Source organism: Manis javanica, chromosome 12 (assembly GCF_040802235.1).
Source record: "Manis javanica isolate MJ-LG chromosome 12, MJ_LKY, whole genome shotgun sequence".
Lineage (NCBI taxonomy): Eukaryota > Metazoa > Chordata > Mammalia > Pholidota > Manidae > Manis > Manis javanica.
Window position 1 is genome coordinate 52,061,554 of NC_133167.1, and position 22,327 is coordinate 52,083,880.

At 40.9% G+C, this 22,327-nt stretch overlaps 1 protein-coding gene across 9 annotated transcripts in view; it reads left to right on the top strand.

Annotated features, from left to right (window-relative positions):
• Positions 1–22,327, top strand: part of PDE1A (phosphodiesterase 1A) — a 339,079-nt gene that overhangs the window by 208,681 nt on the left and 108,071 nt on the right. The window contains exon 1 of one of the 9 annotated variants that reach the window (XM_073218593.1): positions 18,380–18,398. The exons of the other annotated variants lie outside the window; for them this stretch is intronic. The gene's annotated coding sequence lies outside the window, so the exon portion shown is untranslated. Of the gene's footprint in view, positions 1–18,379; positions 18,399–22,327 lie in introns of those variants that run through there. 9 annotated transcript variants of the gene reach the window in all.

Here is a 22,327-nt window from a genome sequence, read left to right on the forward strand (position 1 = left end):
TGCTAATTCTTAGGAATGATTACATCAAGGTTAAAAGTTTAAACTTCAAGTGTTTGAAAAAATATTTCTTCCCTATTGCTTATTGACACTGATCAATATTTAAAGTATCTGCTAAGCCTACTCTTAGTCTTTTTTCACCTTGTTACAGAAGAAAAAAGCATGGATTTCTGAGAAATATAAAGTTATTTTAAATATACCTCTTTTATTCAACTGTTTAGATGTGAACAGGTTAGTTAAAACTCTTAAGCCTCAGTGTTCTCACTTTTAAACTGAGAATATTTCATTAGGGTTTTCATAAGGGTTGAATAAATTTTATAATCTTCAGATAAATTTTAAATAGTTTATCAAACTTATGTGATTGCCAATGAAAATTTAGGCCTAAGAAATTTATTATTCCAAAAGACATGTATATAGACTATGTATTCATATACTGGGTTAAACATGTATTTTAAAAATCCAATTAAATTATTGGTATATGTACGGAAATAATACTGATTATTGGAATTGTGTGTGTACACTACATACACACACATATACATATACAATGAACACAAATCTTCAATAGTAGGATATGAAAGAAGATAATGAGTGTGAGGGGCCATCAGTATTAGGATCCTGAGATATGTTGTATGCAGTGAAACTCAAAGTTGAAATATGGTGAGAATGGATACTTTTGTGCTGAATTTTTGTAATCTTGACTTAAGGTTACTGCAAACTGGATGTAACAGTAACAAGGACACCTATAAGCCTAATTAATTCAAATGGGTGAATTTCATCCACTCAGAAAGTATTTCCTAGGGAAAATGATTGATAGTTAAAGTCAGGGCAGGAGATAGAGGAAAGGTTATCAACTAAAAAGTATATGTATATTAAGCTGACAGTTAACAATACTGTATTGCATACTTAAAATTTGCTAAGAGGATAAATCTTAGATCTTATCATGCACACACACACACACACACACACACATAAATGGTGACTATGTTAAAGTGATGGATAAGTACTTTAGCTCAATTGTGCTGCTCTTTTCACAATGCATGTGTATATCAAAACATCAAATTGTATACCTTAAATATATATATATATATTATATATCAAAGATATCCAATAAAGTCATCTTTAAAAAATGGGTGCAGTGACTTCCCCATGGAGAAGAGAAATAGCCAAGACCTAGCTGAGCATGGTTAGTGGAGGAAGACTTACATAGTAGGGAATAATTAGAGGACAGGACTCAGGAGCAAGAAGGCAGTGAGGACACGTGAGGACAGTATTGGTTAGAGAGGTTAAGATATGGCTAAAAATCTTCTGTAGGAGCAATGGAGGTGAGTAAATTGAGTCACCAGAGTTAACTGGATGGGCCTACTCTCATCTAAATATTGAACAGAGTGGTACTAAGATCCCAATTACAGTAACAATAACAGCATCCCTACGTTGGATGTGACGCTGTTCCAGATGACTGAAAATCACAGGTACTGGGGTAATAATCTAGGTGGTCAATGGTAAACATATAAAAATTATGTCAATTATGAACTGCTTTCTTTTCTTCAACATTTTAGTCTGAAGATTTTATTTCATTAAAATCTATCAACTACATTTAATGTCAAACTGAAAAACATTTGGCAGCTGTGTTACAAGCTGACTTGACCATCTGCTTGTTCACTGCATGAAAAACAATTTCCCCTTTCGTCAATATTCACTTGCTGACTCTTGAGTGTACAACAGTCTAAGCAACCATTGAAAGAGGTAGTTTAAAAAAGTAATAACATTTTTACAACCTAAGTTTTGGACATATTGACCTTTGTCACACATGACTGATTTCTTCACTTCTGCTCTGGCTGTAAAATCACATGGCGACTAGAATGTCCCGTGTGTGTGTAACTGTTTCCCTTTCTTAGCGGTGGTTACACCTGCTCAGTGCCTGTCTCGTCCGTGGGGCAGCTGATGGCTGGAGTTCAGACTGAGTCTTCCAGTCCATGTGGTTAGCATTCAGATAGGGGTTCAAGACATTAAGTGGCTACTTCATTGTCATCGTTTTAAAGTTGCATGCCCATTTGTTCCACAGGCTTGTTTTAAGTAGTTCCTTTGAAAAGCAATGTTTTTTAAGTATCACAGAGGCAAAATACTCATTATAACATTCTTCAGTGTGATTTTTTCCTGGGACATTTTAAAACCAAATTGCAGTAGAAAACCAGTATCTCCAGTGCAGTGTAAAACCAGTGTTACAGAGCTTGAGAGAGTATCACACCTTCAAATAAAAATGCTAAAGTAACTGATGAAGACAGAAAATTAATGGTAAAATTAACAAGTGAAAATGACTCATACATTTTTGAGTACAAAGACTCTCTTAGAATATGTCTCCCTGAGTCTTAATAGTTATGTGGGGGTGGATGGGAGTAATGAAGTGGAAAAATGATGGAATTACTTGCAAATCAAGAGACTGAGTTTCTAGTTTCTAGATTAAACTCAATTCTTCCTACTATCTAAATGGACTTTCAGCTGTAATCCTTTTTTCCTTGTGTCTCCAATCATTTTTTCTGCCCCAGAAAAAGAAAGATTATCTTCTATTTGTAAAAATTACTGTATAGTTTTTTCAGTACCAAATGGTAAATGCACTTTTGTGCCAGCCATGTAAATTCCCTGCTTCATTACTATTCTTTTGCTCAGTTATTTAGGTACTTCATTAAAAACAAGTTTTCATAGCTACACCTCATTATCTTCTTTTTGCTGATTCAGTTAGGCAGTAAGAAAAGATTCTTACTTTTGAATGAATATTGTCACATATATTTATTCTTTCTCTCACTTGAGATACCCCCTAAAATGATAGTACAAGAGTAAAATTTTTATGAGCCCAAGAACTCAAAGTGTAAAAAAGAAAAGGCATTTTAGAATAGGATATTTTAATGAATTTTGGAAACATTTAAACAGGAGGAATAGAGCAGAATAGAGTGACCAAGAGAGGACTCCCCGAAGCAGAAGAATTGAAACCAAGTTTTCAAATTTTAAGAGAAAATATATCTCAATTTAGGATACTCTGTCAAACTGTCAATCAAATGAGAAGAAAGAACAAAGATTTTTAGTATTCAGAGATTCAGATTCATGACACGTGCACACTTTCTTGGAAACTCCAGGAGAATGTGTCCATTCCAGCAAAACAGGGGAGAATTCAGAAAAGAGATAGTTACAAAATCCAGAAACGGGATCCATACCGTAAAGGAGTGTGGCCAAAGGAGGTCTTGGGATGACAGCTGTATTTCAGACCCAGAGAGCAACTCACCCAGTTGTAAGCCAGAATACAAAAACGGAGGTCTACAGAATAAAAGAGAGACTTGCTGATTGATATTTGGCAGATATAAATGGGATTTGGGGGAAACATTTCGAATGGACAAAGAGAAAATGGTAGCAAAAAGTGAGGTGCTTAATAACTTCAGGAAATTTTTAAAAATCTAGGAATGGGAAATACAATCTTCATACACTATTTGGCCATGTAATGAGCATTACTTGTATGATCATAAAACTGTAAGCACTGATTTTTTTCAGGTGTACTTGACATATAATGTTATATTAATTTCAGGTATACAGTATAATGTTTCATATTTGTATATTTAAAAAATTATCACCACAATAAGTCTAGTTTCCCTTATCAGCATGTAAAGTTGCATAATATGCAATACAATATTATTGACTGTATTCATGTAATGCTGTACATTGCATCCCTGTGACTTATTTATTTTATTACTGGAAGGTTGTGCCTCTTGACACCCTCCTTCAATTTCACCCTCCCTCCACTTGCACCTCACTCTGGTGACCACCAATCTGTTTTCTGCATCTTTGTTTTTTTTGTTTGCCATTTGTTTTATTTTTTAGGTTCCACATATAAATGAAATCAAATCATGCACTATTTATTTTTCTCTGTCTGACCATTTCACTTAGCATAATACCCTCAAAGTCCATCCATGTTGTCACAAATAGCAAGATTTCATTCCTTTTCATAGCTGAGTAGTATTCCTGTGTGTGTGTGTGTGTGTACAAATATACCTCAATCACATCTTCTTTATTCATTCATCAATTGATGGATACTTAGGTTGTTTCTGTATCTGGGTTACTGTGATTAATGCTGCATGAACATATGGGTGCATGTATCTTTTGGATTAGTGTTTTTGTTTTCCTTAAATACCCAGAAGTGGAATTACTGGATCATATCGTAGTTCTGTCTTGAGTTTTTTGAGGAAGCTCCACATTGTTTTCCGTAGTGGCTGCACCAATTTACAATCTCATCAACAGTGCACAAGGGTTTGCTTTTCTTCACTTCCTTGACGACACTTGTTATTTTTTATCTTTTTGATAATAGCCATTCTGACAGTTGTAAGATAGTAGCTCATTGTGGTTTTGCATTGGATTTCACTGATGATTAGTGATGTTGATGTCACTTCATGGTAGCTTTCTAAGTGATTAGACCATTAACTTTACTATATGTTTACTTTTACCAGTGAGATGTTTACTTTAATATATTTTCTTGTTACTAATTAGTGCCCTTTCTTTTCAGCCTAAAGAAGTCCCTTTGGCATTTCTTATAAAGCCAGGTTAACGGTGGTGAGCTTTAGTATTTGCTTGTCTGGAGAGCTCTCGTATCTCCTGCAATTCTGACTGATAAGCTTGCTGGGTAGAATATTCTTGGTTGGAAGTGTTTTGCTTTCATCCCTTTGAATATACTGTACCACTCCCTTTTGGCCTGCAAAGTTACTGCTGAAAAAAATCTGCCTGTAGTCTTAAGGGGATTCCTTTGCACATCATGAGTTTGTTTTTTTTTTTACTTGCTGACTTAAGATTCTTTATCTTTAACTTTTGACATTTTAACTGTAATGTGTTGGTATGGATCTCTTTGGGTTCATTTTATTTGGAACTCACTGGGATTCCTGTATCTGGATGTCTGTTTCCCTTCCCAGGTTAGGGAAGTTTTCAGCCATTATTTCTTTAAATAAATTTTCTTCCCCTTTTTCTCTCACCTCCTTTTGGGACCCCCTATTATGCAAATGTTGTTCTGCTTGATTGTTGTCCTTTAGGACCCTTAAGCTATCTTCACTTTTATAATTCCTTCTTCTTTTTGCTGCTCTATTTGGGTAGGTTCAGCACCCTGTGTTTCAGGTCACTGACCCTTTCTTTTGTCATTAGTTTATTGTTGAACTCCTCTAGTGTATTTTTCAGTTCAGTTATTGTATTCTTCAGCTCTGTGACTTCTGTTTGGTACTTTCTTATATTTTTTATTTCTTTGTTGAAGTTCTCTCTGTGTTCATTCATTCTTCTCCCAATATTGGTGAGCATATTTATAACCATTTATTTCAACTCTTTACAGATAAATTACTTATCTCCATTTCATTAAGGATTTTTTCCTTGGGATTTAATCTTGTTTCTTTTCTTTGGAACATATCCTATTAAACAGTGATTATTGATTAAGAGTAGTATGGATCTGTATTGGGAACTTAGGGTAAGGTAAAATGGTCAGTCAGATATGTAAAACACCTGAATCCTTATGTATCATAACAGAAAGCAAATAGGTAGTAGCCAATATCAGTAAATCAAGAAACAGAAAAATAAGTATAGTTGACCCTTGAAAAATGCAAAGGTTAAGGAGTGTAGATCCACCATGTAGTCAGAATCCACATTTAATTTTTAACTCCCCCAAAGCTTAACTACTAATAGCCTCCTGTTAACTGGAAATGTTACTGATAACATAAACAGTTAATTAACATATATTTTGTATGCTATATTATATATGGTATTCTTATAATAAAGTAAGCTAGAGATAAATGTTATTAAGACAATAATAAGAAAAATACATTTATAGTACTGTACAGTATTTATTGAAAAAATACACATAAAAGTGGACTTACACAGTTCAAACCTGTGTTGTTTAGGGATCAACTGTGTATTATTTTAAAATGTGGAGAAAAAAACAGAAAAAAATAACCAAAATATTTAGGAGTAGATGTCTCCAGTGAACAGAACATAGAGGGGAACTGAGTACTGAAGAAAGTACTAATTTTTATGAAAGGATTCCCGATAAATATATTTGTAGTACTTTAGTTAAAATGCATTTTTCAAAAAGATAAATCATGATTCATGCAAATATGAATTGAACATGTGCAATTTTGTTTAAATTATTAATAATGAGGGAATCAATAAGAAGTTATGACTGGTTCAAAAAGCATTTACTTTTTGTCATCCAAATTTAGTGGTGCCTGTAAACCCAGGGTATTCATTTACATGTGGAAAGAGACAGACAGACACACAGAGAATGAGAGAGAGAGAGAAACATTCAAATTAGGCTAAAATAATGTTTTAATACATACAGTAACCTTTGTAATAAGTACATCTTCTCAATCAATTTGTGCTAATTTTGGTTGCTTATTATTCCACAAATTCTGCCCTCACAAAGGGATAGCACTTTCAAGAGACTCTCCTTTCATTGACCCCAGTTTTCCTATCTCTGAGTGTTAAGAGTAACAAGAAGATTATATATCCACTTTACTTCAATAAAAAAAGAAAAGGAGTGACAAGAGGACTTCTCTACTTCTTTGCTTCCTGATAGGATGTGATAGTGTCTGCCATGGGAATATTTCTGCTTATTAGGTTCTCTTATGTTGTGTAATCTATTGTAATTGGAATAATTCCATGTTGACTTTTCTTTCCATAGTGTTATTTTTGTATGCATATTTCTTTAAAAAATCTATTTTAATATGATTTTCCTTCTCTTTAGTGTATTTTTGAAGTCTGCTGGTACATGTTACTGCATAAATGAAGAGTGAATGTCCTAAGCCCTAAACATTCCTTTGTTATTTTTGGTGGAAGTGGTACTGAGATGGCTTTACTCAGCCAATATAGTAAGACTTTGCTGGTTTATAGCCCTACTGCTTCAGGAGCACCCCAGTGTCATAGTGTTCTTTACCCCACCCAACTTATCTACTCACTTTGGTTCTTTCTAAACCACATCCTAATTTGACTTTTGTAGCACTACTCAATAAACTTTTCTTCTTTTTCTGGTTTTACAAAAAATATGTACAAAACTCAGCCGTTATAATTCAGTCTTCTCATGTTTTATATTATTTCTATGTATCTCTCCTCTTTTTCACAATATATATTTTCTTTTATGTGTCTAACTCAAATCTGAAACATATGTGCCTGTTCTAAGTCAATTTCATTCATGAGCATGGAACATGTGATAAACAGATTTATATTTAATTTTCATGTGAAATTTTCTTTCCCTTGGCTTCACTGCTTGTCTGAAAAAGCCTAGAACAATTGGAGTTCAACATAACCATAAACTCATGACTGAAATTCTTTGTACCTTTTCCAAGTTTTTCTTTGCTTTCAATTAAAGATGAATGTTGACATCTTGTTATTTTTTCAGTCATTTAAAATTGTCATTGCCAGTGATTCCAAAACGAAGTAAAGGACCTGACTTCTAAGTTGTTACTTCTCTTATGAGCAATATATGAACACTGTACTTTTAAAAAGGGATTTTGTCATTAAAATTTGTTTTATTACTAACCAAAACAGCAGTTTCCTAGAAGTAAATAATCTCAATGGTTTAGTTCTCTGTAGTTCTTTTTAAAGCATATTTCCAAATTATATGCTTTTAGTATTTCTTGATTTATCAATTTCAGACTTTATCAGTTGATATCATGATGATAGTAGAGAAAATAGTGCTTATACAATCACTTAACTCACTTCCTTACCCTTATCTTCTCAAAAGAGCTATATTGTACCTTAATTTGTTTTTTAAGTCACTAGTGGTTATAGCAGTGTGATTTGTAAATATTACTTGTCAATCAGATAGTATCAATCACATGACTTCCCTATCTTGTACTTTTTCTTCCTCTTTGATTTCATAATTATATTTTAATTTTTAAATGCTCAAATGATCGGTCAAAACAAAATTCCAAGCATCCTTTCAGTTCCCCTGTTTATCAGTTTCATTTTTTTTCCTAGAAACCTCCATCCTATTTCCTTCCCTCTGCACTCCTACTTTGATCTAGATCAGTTAATTCCTAGGGTGGACTGTATCTTGTCTGGACGCCTCCCTTCTTTACTTACCTGTATTCGATTTCCTGTCACATCCTTGTGGCCAGCTTCACCTCCCAGCGCCTTCTGGAAAAAGTGCATGGGAAGTCAATTTTTGAAGTCACTCAATATCTGAAGATACTTTTATTCTTTCTTCAAACTTGTTTGTAGTTTGGCTGAATATATAACCCTAGGTTGAGCCCAGGACCAGCTACATAATGTACAGGGCCCAGTGCAACACTGAAGATATGGGGCTTCTTGTTCAAAAATTATTAAGAATTTCAAGCTTGTGACAGCATAGCACTATACCAGGGGTGGGGTCCTTCTAAACACAAGATCCTATGTGTCTATGAGGTTGCATGCCCGTGAAATGTGAAAGGAAAGGAGCGACACACAGCAGCAATTCACCAGAGAAATCCGCTTTATTAGGGAAAGGTGCTGGGTTATATAGGAAGGGGCATAGGGTGATTGTGGTGTTACTTCTACGGGGCTGGTGGCTGTTGGCTAGGTGCGGGGATTGGGAGGGGGGTAAGAGGTGATTGGGCTTCAGGTGGCACCGGCGGGAACCGAGGACCCCGAAGAGAAGCCACAAGTTTGCCATCTTACTGGTGGGGGCCCTTCATTCCCCCCTTTCTCCTCTATGGGGTTGTGGACGTTGCTTTCTCTTTGACTGCTTCCTGCTGAACAGGGGCAGAGAAGAGAGTGAGGGCTTGAGGATTGGGAGGAAAGGGTTGATAGGACTCCCCACAGTAAGGATAAGTAGGTGTGGACTTCTTCAGGTTGGAAATCAATGAAGGTTCCCTGTAACCATAGGTCGAGGACCTGTTGATTCCAATGGTGCCAAGAGGATATGGGTGTCAGGAGTCAGTTTTCCAGGAACAGTTTCCAGTGGAGAGAGGGGTCCATCTCAGCATGTGGTGAGGAGGTCATGTGAGGGTGAGGGATCTTCTGTGGCCAGAAGCTGGTAGTTCCTGAGTAAAAGCTGGTTGAAAGCTTGATTAGAGATTTTTCCAACTTGGGATTTGATGAACTTTATTATACAGGGTAAGAAGAGACAGGCGAGAAGAATGATTATTATGGGGCCTGCAATGGGCCAGAGCCAGGTGAGGAGGGGGTTTGTTAGTATTGAAGAGAATGGGTTGGAATTGGAAGCAGAGTGGAGGCTGGAGGCAAGGTCAGTGAGTTTGGTGATGTCAGTTTCTACAATGCCGGATTCATTGATGTAATAGCAGCACTCTTCCCAGAGGAAGACGCAGGTGCCGCCCTTCTCGGCTGTAAGCAGATCTAGGGCCCGCCGGTTTTGAAGGGTGACCTTAGCTAGCGAAGTGACCTGTCTTTGGAGAGAGGCTAGGGAATCGGCAGTGGATGTCAGGGCTCCCTCAAGTTTGGCGTTGAGATCTCTAACTGCCCATAGAGAGTGACTCAAGGCTTCTCCCGAAAACCCTGCCCCAATGGCTGAGGTGATCAAAGAGATACCGACCATGGTGGGAAGGAAAGCAGCCCTTTTTGTGCACGAGAGCAAGGGAGGTTGGAGCACAAGAAATTCTGCCATGCTGTAAAGTGTAAGCTGTGGGATTATGGTGACGAGAATGCAGGGTGTATCGGAGTTGAGAGGCAGTAAATTGAAAAGACTGCCATTACACCAAAAGAAGTGTCCCGGTTGCGTAAAAGTCTTAGAGTCAGAGGTAGGGGTGTAGATAGAGAGGCAGTGAAGTGCGCTGGAGGGGGGTGGAGTTGGGCTTACACAGTGGTGGATGGTGGGATTATCTGCGTATTCTGGTTCCCATAGGGGTATGTCTGCCAGGGGGCAGAAGGGTTGTCCTTCTGCATGGAAGGAGTAGTTGGAAATATTAAGGGGCACGGCGGCCAGCAGTGGGCGCTTTAGTGATGCGCACAAGAAACAATTGGCGGTGTTGAGGATGTGGTTAAGAAAGATGGTGGTGTCTTGAATGAGCTGTAACTAAGAGTAGGAGGAATAAGAAGATGAAGAGGTGCTGTCAAGAGTTTGGATAATGACTTTTTCGGAATGTCTGATATCTGATGCAACTTGAGAGATCTGGAAGTGAGAGGGAACATACTCTCAAGAGATATGAAGGGTACCGTGGGGGGTCGAGGACCCCCCGTAGTAAACTGAGGCTGTGACTCCGGCGGCCCATCAAGAGTCCCAGGGATCTGGGATTGATAAGGAGAATGAGCCGTTGGGATATTTCATGAAATGGTTGGAGGAGTAATACTGTGGGTACTGGAAGTTACCCATGTAGTGAATGGCGCAAGACCAGTAGGGACATCCCCCGTAGGTGTCTGGCCATCACCTGCAATAGGCTTGTCTTTGGTCATAGAGGAAGCAGAGGTAGGGAGAATAAAGGTAGCTGTTAGTGAACACTTCGGTGGAGGGAGGAAAGTGGAGGTACAACAGCTCAGAGCAGCCTTTCAGAGGGCAGTCTGATGTGGCAATGAGGGCAGTAACTTTTGTTTGATGCTGTGTGTAAGTCTGTCTGACTTTGAATCGCCACACAAAGGAGGCTGGGGTGGCGGGGAAGACAATAGGAATGAGGGAAAAAAGCGAGAGAGCGGTAAAGGAGGAAAAAGTCATGATTCGGGTATGGATGGCAAAGGGGGTGAATGGGAGACGCGGAGCTTCAAGGGATCAGAGGGATGAGGTGTGGTAGAGTAGACAGCATCTTGTATCTGAAGGACTCTGGATTGTGACTGATGGGTCTTGGGTATCTAGAGAAGGTGGGTTCTGGGTATTTGGTTTCAACCTGGAGGTATGAATCCAAGGGGTGACAGAGTTATCAGGCAGTGAGAGCTTGGCAGCCGAGGGAGTGCAGAGAATAACTGGGTGTGGACCTTCCCATTTCGGGGTGAGAGAGGGCCGATCTTCTGGCGGCTTATAAAACACTAGTTGGCCGGGCTGTAAGACAGGAGGATTTTGGGAGGCGGATGGATCAGGAAGGAGCCAATCCTGATATTTCCACAATTTAGTGTGGAGGAGAGAGAGTAGTTGAAGGGCCATATTGGGAGGAACTGGTCCTTTGTGGGAAGGGAGCCCCGGGGGTAGAATTGGGCAACCGTACATGATCTCAAAGGGTGACAAGAAGGAGGGTTTCTTTGGGAGGGCCCGAATGTGGAGTAGAGCTAAGGGAAGTAAGCGAACCCAGTCAAGGTGTAGTTCTAGAGATGGTTTGGTCAGGATGTCCTTTAGAGTCCTACTGGCTCTTTCTACTTTTCCCGAAGCTTGTGGTCAATAAGGACAATGTAAATGCCAGGGGAGCGAGAGCGACTTGGAGAGGTTCTGGATAATGTGGGCAGTGAACTCAGGGCCGTTATCTGATTGGAGGGAAGTGGGCATCCCGAACCTAGGAAAGATCTGGGTGAGGAGGATAGAGGCAATCGCGGACGCTCGTTTGTTAGTGGTGGGGAAAGCTTCGACCCATCCTGAAAATGTATCTACTAACATGAGTAGGTATCTGGTACGCCGTACAGGGGGCATGTTAGTGAAGTCTATTTGCCAATCTGCAGCAGGGACATTACCCCTTGCTTGATGAGCTGGGAAGGGTCAGGCCTTGAGGGGGGTATTAGGGTTAGTGTGTTGGCAGATGGTGCACCTGCAGGTGATTTGGTTAAGTAGGGTTTTGTCTTCAGGAGAGAGAGAAAAAAAAGATTGTAAAAAATGGATCAAGGATTGGGGGCTGGGATGGAACAGATCATGTAAGAGGCGGAAGAGAGACTCTTTGTCCTGGGAACAGAGGGTGTCTTGTGATAAGGCTAAAACCGCAAGGGCAGATGGATTGTTGTCTGGTGTGTCTTCTGATAGGGCAACTGACTGGGCTACTCTGTCGGCTTTGTTGTTACCTCTTGCAATGGGGGAGTCATCCTTTTGATGTGATTTGCAGTGGACTATGCCTAGTCGGTGTGGGAGTTGTGAAGCCTCTAGAAGTTTAGTAATTAAGGCTGAATTAGTTATGGAATTTCCTTTTGTGGTGAGGAGGCCTCGTTCTTTCCATACTGCCACGTGAGACAAGAGAATGTGGAATACGTACTTGGAGTCAGTGTACAATGTGAGAGACGTGTCCCGGGCAAGAGTGCAAGCTCTGGTGGCTGCAATGAGTTCAGCCTGCTGATTGGTTGTACCAGGGGGTAGGGCTCGTGCCTCAATGACATCTTCGAGGGACACTACTGCATATCCTGCATAATGGGTGCCCTCATGTTTAAAGGAGGACCCATCAGTAAACCAGATGAGGTTGGAGTGTGAGGGGGCTCCTTTGGAGTTCGTGGAGTGGCACGGAAGGAAGTTGTGAAGGGCTTCTAGGCAATCATGTGAGGGAGTATGAGGAGAGTAGGGTAGAGGAAGAAGAGTGGCCGGATTCAGGGGCTGGCAGGGGAGGAAAGAAATGTCTGGATTTTGGAGGAAAGAGGACAGTAAGGTCAGGAGTCTGGAGGGAGGGAGAGTCTGTAAACTTATGTAGGTTAAGAGATCTTTTAGGTGATGTGGGGATAGAACGGTAAGGGGCACCCCGAATGTTAGTTTATGAGCTCCTTTCTGCAAGAGCTGCCCAGCGGCTAATGCCTGTAGGCAGGGGGCCCATCCCCGAACTGTGGGGTCTAATTGCTTGGAGAGATAAGCTACTGGGGCAAAGGATGGGCCATAATATTGGCCTAGAACTCCTAGAGCTTGACTGGACCTCTCATGAATGTATAATGAGAAGGGTTTTGACAAATCAGGGAGATGGAGAGCTGGCGCTTCCACAAGGGCTTGACAGAGCTTAATGAAGGAGTGTCGGGGTGAGGATGATAATGGTTCTTCAGGGGGGCCCTTGCTGAGGTCGTATAGGGGTCTTGCCATCAGGGAGAAGTTAGGGATCCACGCTCTAAAATACCCAGCTAGGCCTAGAAAGGAAAGGATTTCTGTCTTGGTTTTGGGAATGGGCAGGTCAGAGAGGAGTCATTTTCTATCTAAGGTAATGGACTTTCTTTGTTGAGACAGAAGGAATCCAAGGTAAGTGACAGAAGGGGAAGAGATTTGAGCTTTGACGGGGGATACCTGGTAACTTCTGGAAGCTAGAAGGTTAAGTAGAGAGGCAGTGTCAAGTTGAGACTGTTCCCACAAGTGACTGCAGAGTAGAAGATCGTCTACATATTGTAATAAAGTGGACTCGGAGTGATCATGATGAAACTGTTTGAGGTCCTGAGCTAGGACTTGTCCAAAAATATGGGGACTATCTCGGAAGCCTTGTGGCAAAACTGTCCAAGTAAGTTGTTCAGAATGTCTCGTGCATGGGTCCATCCAGGTGAAGGTGAAAAAATCTTGGGAGGAGGGGTCCAGAGGGATAGAAAAAAATGCATCCTTGAGATCTAGGACTGAGAAGTGGGATGCCGAGGCAGGGATCTGCGATAAAAGGCTGTATGGATTTGGAACTAAGGGATGGTTAGGGACAACGGCCATGTTGATGAGGCGAAGGTCTTGGACAAGGCGGAAAGATCCATTGGTTTTTTTAACAGCTAATATGGGGGTATTAAATGGGGAGTGAGTAGGTCTGAGGTAATTTTTGTTCAAGAGATCTTGAATGATGGGTTGGAGGCCTATGAGGGCTGAAGTGGTTAGGGGGTATTGGGCCTGAGAGATATACTGAGAGGGGTCACATAATTTGATAGAGGCAGGGGGACATAGGGCCACGGAGGGGCTTGTAATGTCCCAAACTTTGGGATTTATAGGGTGTATGAGGGCAGAACCGGAGCTTTCATTGGGTAGAGGGGGGTCGTTGGCTATGAGGGCCATCAGAAAGGGAGTACTGGGGGCTGTGGGAGTGGATATAGTTATGGAAACATAGAGGAGAGAAAGGATGTCTAGTAAAGGGATGGGACACTGGGGCATAACCAGGAAGGAGTGGGAGAAACGTATGGGATTGTCTTGTATTGTGCATAAAAAGGGGGGGGTGTTTAATGGGAAAATCTGTTTACCTTCTACCCCGACTATAGGAGTAATGGCTGGCATGGTAGGGCCCTGGTATTCTCGCAAGACTGAGAAGGTGGCTCCTGTATCTAGGAGGAAGGAGATAGGGCGACCGTCTACTGTTAAAGTAACCCTGGGCTCCTGTTTGGTGATGGAAATGGTCGGGCAAGAAGCTCCCGGGCCCCGTCAGTCTTCTTCTGCCAGCCCCACTATGGAGGGCTTAGGATGGGGGTTGTTCGTCCAGCCTCCCCTTCGGGTGGTTGGACAATCAGACCCCCAGTGGCCCTTTTTGTGGCATCTGGGGCATGGGGTGGTAGGAGATCTGGGGGAGGGGCATGCCCTTGACCACTGTCCCTCTTTTCTGCACTTGAAACAAGCTCCTGGGGGGGGGGGCTTGTTTGTAGAGGGGCGCCCAGGTTGTGGTTTTATCAGCTGGGCCAACATTTGGAAATTGGCCTGATCAGCCTTTTGTTTACGGCGTTCTTTCTCCTCCTCCCAGTTATGGAAGACTTTAAAGGCCACTGTTAGGATCTCAGTCTGTGGGGTAGTGGGGCCCTGTTCTAACTTTTTGAGTTTAGCTTTAATGTCGGGGTAGCTTTGAGCTAGGAAGTATGTCATAAGGACCTGTCTTCCTTCAGGTGTTTCTGGGTCCAGGCTGGTATACTGTAATAGGGCTTGAGTGAGTCTGTCTAAGAACTCGGAGGGGATTTCGTCTCTCTTTTGAATTATGTCTTGGAGCTTTTGAAAATTGACTACTTTACAAGCTGCCTTTTTCAGACCTGCTATTAGGCAGGAGGCGAAAATATCTCGAGAGCGGAGACCCACAGTGATGTTATAATCCCAGTGTGGGGCTTGTTTGGGGACAGCAGTGGGGCCAGGGGGATAGGTGGGGTCAGTCCTGTGGGTTTCAGTAGCTTGCATTTGGGCGAAGTCCCAAACTCGTCTACGCACTTCAGGGAGGAGAGTATTGGCCAGGAGCATGAAAATGTCATGATGTGTGAGGCTGTAAGACTGGAGGGTCCATTGAAACTCCCTGATGTATGTTGTGGGATAAGTGGAAAAGGAACCTAGGCGTTTCTCTAGTTGGGCTAAATCTCCTAAGGAGAAAGGGACGTGACCGCGCACGATGCCTTCGGATTCTGCTACTTCCCGGAGGGGGGTGATAATTTTGGGAGGCCCTCAGGACCGAGTCTGAGGGGGACTGAAGGGTTCTGGCTCAGTCTGTGCGGGGGAAACAGGTGATGGGGGCAAAGACACGATAATTTTGGGAGGCCCTCGGGATGGAGTCTGAGGGGGCAAAGACGGAGGAGGCTCCTGGAACTTAGTTAGAGAGGGGCTGAAAGGCTCAGGCTTGATCTGCAGGAGGGGGGAGGTGAGTGGGATGGAGGAGGAGGGGGTGAAGTGGGGGAGGAGATGGTGGTGAAAGGAGAGGATGGGAGGCTTCTGTGGGGGTGGGGACAGCGGCGGCGGCGGTGGTGTTAGAGGAAGGGAGAGGGGCTGTTGTAGGTGAAGAGGGGGAAGGGAGAGGACGGGAGGCTTCTGTGGGGGTGGGGGCAGCAGTGGCTGCGGAGGGTGGAGGGGTTGTAGAAGGGGGAGGGGCCGAAGGGGGAAGCCTGTATGGCGGAGGCTCATCAGCTGGGTCAAAGGTAATTGAAGAGGGACTGGGAGTGTGTGGAGGGGAGGGAGGCAGCCTGGAGGCCAGGGGAACTTGGGGCGGGGAGCAGGTGGTGCAGAGGCTGGGATTTTGAGCTAGGAGGCAAAAAGCTTCGATATAGGGAATCTCCTTCCATTTTTTCAGGCGCTGACAGTAGTTAAAAAGATCACGAGTGATGTTAGGATCAAGAGTTCCCCCTGCGGGCCATTGGCTGCTATTGTCTAGGGGGTATGTCGGCCAATCTTGGGAGCAATATTTACGGAGAAGTTTTGGTTTTATATCAGGCATCAGGGAGAGGGTAGCTAGATGCTTAAGCAGGTATTCAAGAGGTGAACTTTCAGGGAGGGATGAGGAGGCTCCCATGGCTAAAGGACAGAGAAGGAGACAAACAGGGGAAGACGAACGGAGATCCTCGGACTGGAAGCAGACCACAAGGAGACAAAGGGCGTCCCCGATGATCCTTGGTGGTCTGCAGAAACTCGTATACGAGTCAGAATTTCTTAGGAAGTGTGGGTCGTCACCCAGACTTCCCTAAGAAGGCAGAGTGCCGGAGTCACGAGGTACCTAGCACTAGGAATTTTCGGCAGACAGAACAGATTTCAGTGGATGGAACAGAAGGAGCAGGGGGGAAAAAAGGGAGCGTTCTCATCCGCAAAGGCGTCACCTCGTTTATGGCTGTTGGAGGAGGGGCCTGAGGGTCTCCCACAGCCGTCAAGGTCTGAGGTCAGGATTTATGGCTGTTGGAGGAGGGGCCTGAGGGTCCGCCGCAGCCGTGAAGGCCTAAGGCGGGATGAGTTCCCTCCTCGTCCCCGAGCGTCAGGGCCTTGCCGGATGATCACGGTCAATGGCACTGCGATAGCTCAGGGAAGAGTGGCCCACTCCGGGGGGAAAACTTACCTAAAGGCCAGAGAGGAGTGGTGAGTGTGATGAGCCAGCGCCGGAAAAAGAGGACGAGGGCAAGCTGCTGCTGGTGTCGGAGGGAAGACGGGGCCCTGTTGGGGTGTCCGGTCTCCTGGGTTTCAGCACCAATGAAAGGAAAGGAGCGACACACAGCAGCAATTCACTGGAGAGTTCCGCTTTATTAGAGAAAGGTGCTGGGTTATATAGGAAGGGGCATGGGGTGATTGTGGTGTTACTTCTACAGGGCTGGTGGCTGTTGGCTAGGTGCTGGGATTGGGAGGGGATCGAGAGGTGATTGGGCTTCAGGTGGCGCCGGCGGGAACCGAGGACCCCAAAGAGAAGCCAGAAGTTTGCCATCTTACTGGTGGGGGCCCTTCAAAATGTACCTTTCAAAATGGAGTCTTAATTCTGAGAAGTTGATTTTTCTTTGATAATTTCCTCTATTAACACTGTCTAAAACTTTGGTTAGATGGATATTAGATCTCCAGAACTGGCCCTCTTATTTTCTTATCTTTACTCTTCTTTTATCCATCTTTCTGTGCTTTTTTGTTCACTTTATGAGATATTAGACTTTTTCTTCTACCTATTCTGTTGACATTTTTATGTAACTCATTAGTGTTAATTTCCAAGAGCTCTTTCACCACCATTTACTCCATTTTTAAAAGTAGCATCTGTTTTTATTTCATAGGTGAATTCTTCTCTTGCTTTTCTCAGAAATTTTTTTTCAAGGATTTTATTTGGTCTCTATATTAACTCTGTTTCCTCCAAGTTTCTTTATTTTGTTTATATTTGCCAATGTCTTTCATATTGGAGTTATCCTTCAATGCTTGTTCACCATTGACAGCCCATTCATATTAAAGAATGTAGCTCTGAAAAGTGATTAGAATCTCTCTATATGTAGGTGATGCTTGTCATCTGCTGGGCTTTACTGAAATAAGCAAGTTGTGAACTCTTTGTTTCTAAAATTTCATTCTCTGGGGCCTTTCAGTCTCCCCAGCAGGGAATCCCCTAATTTCCATTTTGCAAATAGGTGGGAAAAAGGAACCTGGGGTATCATCATTCAGCATGCTGACTTTCATTTAATCCCCACATTTTCAATCTGGCAGTTTTGCCTACTTTCCTGGTTTGCTATAGGGATAGGTAAAGATAGTTGCAGCTACTTAGGTGGAAGGAGGAATCTGAAGGCTCTAAAAGGATTATCACCCTCCTGTTTTGAGATCTGAAGGCAGATCTCTGCATTATAAGATCTTGGGTGTCCCTCCTGAGCTGTTTTGTTGCTCTCTGGATATTGTCTTGCTTTTCTCTGTAATCATCCTTTGCAAGCACTTTGCATTGTTGTCTTTCTTGGTATCTACTAGGCCTATTACCATGTCTCACTATTTAATTTTTCCAAAAATGTGTTACAAACTTTTCTCTGCTATTATCTTTCCTGTTCTATTTCCTTGTAGCTTTTTTTTACCTTTTCAATCCCTTTATGTTAATATGTTTCAGGGGTGAACAGTAATAAAGGCATTTTTTAATCTATCAGGATTAAATGCAAATTTCAAATCTCCTTTTGCCTATTTCTTTCTTTTTAATTTTAAAAATTATACCACACATTCTCCAACCTGACAATCAACATCCGTCTGCCATAAACACCCCTTTCAAGAATCCTGCTCCTCCAATGTGAGAGTGGCAATTTGATTTCATGGTTCTCTTGTGTTTCCTATGAAGCAGGTGATTCTCAACATTTTGTGCCATTTCCATGGACCAGAGCTCATTCTAATGCTGATCACTACAGAAAACTGGAAGCTCTCCAGTATATTAGTCCTCTCCATGAATACCAGGAAAAAGGTAAATAGATGTAGGGTGAGCCCCCACTCACTTTAAAGCCCTGTCTCCACAGTCTTCAGCACTCCATAGAACTGTACTCAAAGTCTCTAGTATGAGGGGATGGCATTGCAGGAGGTGTGAAATAATTTAAGCAAAAAATACAGCACAGTCAAAATGGGTATTTTGAGGAGCAATTAATAAAGGGAGTATTTACAGTTGGACAAGTGTAGGGAACTGACAGGATAATGCAGTACATCTGGGCTAGTAACCTGGAGCTCCACAGGTGTGATATCCCTCATGATAGCAGGGAGCAGGAAGAGCTGGAAAGAGAACTCTGCGGGGTGACAAATGACCTTCTGGGAGTAGCGACTCTCTAGGAGAAGAGAACAATATGACGCCAACTTCACTCTTCTGCCCCCCCACCTACTCGTGCTGATGCTTCCCAGTTGTGCAACCCAACTGGTTGCCTGCCGTAGTCTCTAGATGCCCCTCTCGGGACAGGGAGCAGGGTGGAGCCCAGAAGAGTGCATCTGGAGGGACAGGTAAAAGATGCTTAGTGCAGAGTGGCTACCTGAGCTCAAGGCTACATGTGTGCTTTCCGAGATCCAAGAGATTGACATGAAATGCTCACCTGTTCTCAGTGGGTGCTGTGTGTGCTCCCTATCCCTAATGTTTCTTCCCTGGCTTAAATAAATGACTTACTTGTAGGTGAAAGTCACTACCTTATCTTTGTCAGAATACAGAGATCTGAATATGTATTTAAAAATATACAAATATACATGTAATGTAAAATATATTTTATAAATGAATATATTTTATGAAACATATTTTATAAATATTTTATAAAACATATTTTATAAATTTACATATATATTTAATATGATATTTATTATAATTAATACTAAAATTTTAAAGATAATACTGAGTCCACATACCCTATACTATCCCGGAGGGGTAACATTAATCAGGCACAAATGATTGGTTCCTTCCTTAGAGTCAGTATGGTCTTACTGTTCTTTTGCCTACAAGGAGGAAAAAAATTGATCTTGAAAACATTCCTAACTGCTTGAGTTTTTGTTTCTCTGTACTTAAAAGGAATTCTTCAGTGGGCTGGGACTTATGCAATGTCCATTTCTGTAATAAAAGGGTTACTCCTGAAGTACAGTGATAAATAGTTTTCCTAAATTGAGATATTGGAAGAAGAGGGGGAATAATTATATATCCCTTTTAACTTAAAAAAAAAAAAACTTTTCCATCACATATTCTCCATCTTAATAGAATTATCTTCTTTAAATATAGAAAATAAGCATATTTTACAAGCTAGTAATACTTGTCATACAGTTGTTTCCACTTTATTCAGTGATATCAGTTGTTGGAGGAATTATTTATCCCACAAAATAAAGGTATCAAGGAGCTGTATAGTTACATTTGCTTGAAATGTGAAGGAAGAATGTTTTTAAAAGAGTGTAAATCTGTTAAGTTTTCCTTCTTACTTAGGTTAGAATTTAATTTTCTAGCATTGACCTACAGAGTAGACAAAACAATCTCATTATTTAATGACTTATTATCATTTTTTACATCATGTTAGCATCAGAGGCAAGCAGAATTTACTGAAAATTATTGTAGTTCTTGTTCTGATAGTCCCTATTTGTATGTTTTTGTGCACTCCTGTTTATGGCCATATTTTAATGTTAATGTCTCTGTTACTCTTTCAGATTTACTTCTGCTTCACAACATGACATTCTTACCACCATATCCTTCTCACTTTTGTATTTCAATCAGATCACAAATGGGGACCTTGATATGAACATAATGATTATCAAATCTCCTTTAAGTTTGATTTATTAGCTTATTTATTATTCATACTTTATAGGCTGGAGATATTCTGAGCATTTTATATCCTAGAATTAATAAAGCCATACATAGACACACAGGATTTTTCAGTATGAGAATATTCTTAGTTATATAGGTCATAGCAGTATCTGAAAAGGTAACCTTAGAGTATTTGAAGTACTTGGTTATGAAAGCTAGATCATTATATAGTGAGTATTTTTTTTGGTTGGAAAGTGGCAGATCTATATTTGAATTAAAAAATATTCAATCACTTTCTACAGCTCAGTTTGTTCAAAGGTAAATATTGTTTTTCTTCTGCAAATGCTTGATTGAATCACAGGACCAACCAATTATTTTCAAAGATGGTGTTTCTATTTTCATTTCTGTTTTCTTTTAAGTGTTCTGATCACTAGAAGGTAAGGAGTCACTCGAAAAAGCTAAGATCAAAGTCTGTTCAGTACATAATATTCAGGCTGATTTTAAAAGTCTTATGAATTATCAAAGACTAGTGTCATTCTCTCTGAGATAAGATTATTAAGAATTTAATGCAGCTTCATATATTTTCAAGTTCTTGATACTATATATTAGAATTTTAAGTATTTTAATAAATTTTAAGAAAAATGAAGATATGTAACAGAAGCATTTATTTAGCATGTATCCTTTTTCTGATTACATATTTCATTTTAAATCTTATAATTTGCTAAGTGTAGATATACATACACCTATGAAGCCATCACCAACCATTTCTAATACCCTCAAAAGTCCTCTTGCTCTCCTCGTAATCCTTCCCTTCTTTTCCTCTCTGATCTCCACTTCCCCCATTCCTAGGCAGCCACTGATTTGCTTCATGTCACCATAAGGATAGCTTGCATTTTCTAAAATTTTATATAAATGTAATCACTCTGTATGCACATATGTTATTTCACCCAGCATAATTATTACATATTCACTCATGTAATTTGTATCAATAATTGATTCTTTGTATTGCTATGTAGAACTTATTTGGATGGATATGCTTTAGTCTGTTTTTCATTTTCCCACTGATGAGCATTTGGGATCTTTCCAGTTTGAAGCTCTTACAAAAAGGCTGCTTTGAGTGTTTGTGTACAATTCTTTGTAAAGACGTATGTTTATTTTTATCTCCACCAAGAATAGAATGATCGAGTCATATGGTAGATACATGTTTAACTTTATAACTTTATATATAGAATATTGTCTTTCAGTCCATGAACATGGTGCATCTCTCCTTTTATTTGGGGCTACTTCAATTCCTTTCAGCCATGTTCTATAGTTTTCAGTGTATAGGGCTTGTACATAAGGGGTCATAGTTATGTCTAAGAATTTCACATTTTTTGGGGTACAGCTTTTCATTTTAATATCATATTGCCCATTACTAGTATATAGAAAGAATACTGATTTTTCTATCATTTTTCTATATGGCAAACTTTTAAAAATCATTTATTACATCTAGAAACTTTTTGATATTTTCCATCAGATTTTCTACTTAGCCAGTCATGTTGTCTGTGAAGAAAGACAGTTACTTCTTTTTTATTTCTTATTTTGGTATCATTAATATCCAACTACATGAGCAACATTGTGATTACTAGGTTTCCCTCAATATCAAGTCCCCACCACATGCCCCGTTACAGACACTGTCCATCAGTGTAGTAAGATGCTATTAGAGTCACTACTTGTCTTCTCTGTGCTATATTGCCTTCCCTGGATCTCCATGCTACATTATGTGTGCTAATCATAATGCCCCTTATTCCCCATATCCCCCTGTTCCCACCCATCCCCACAGTCCCTTTCCCTTTGGCAACTGTTAGTCCATTCTTGGGTCCTGTGAGTCCGTTGCTGTTTTGTTCCTTCAGTTTTTGCTTTGTTCTTATGCTCCATAGATGAGAGGAATCATTTGGTGCTTGTCTTTCTCCGCCTGGCTTATTTTGCTGAGCATAATACCCTCTAGCTCCATCCATGTTGTTGCAAATGGTAGGATTTGTTTTCTTCTTATGACTGAATAGTACTCCATTGTTTATATGTACCATATCTTCTTTATCCATTCATCTACTAATGGACACTTAGGTTGCTTTCATTGCTTGGCTATTGTAAATAGTGCT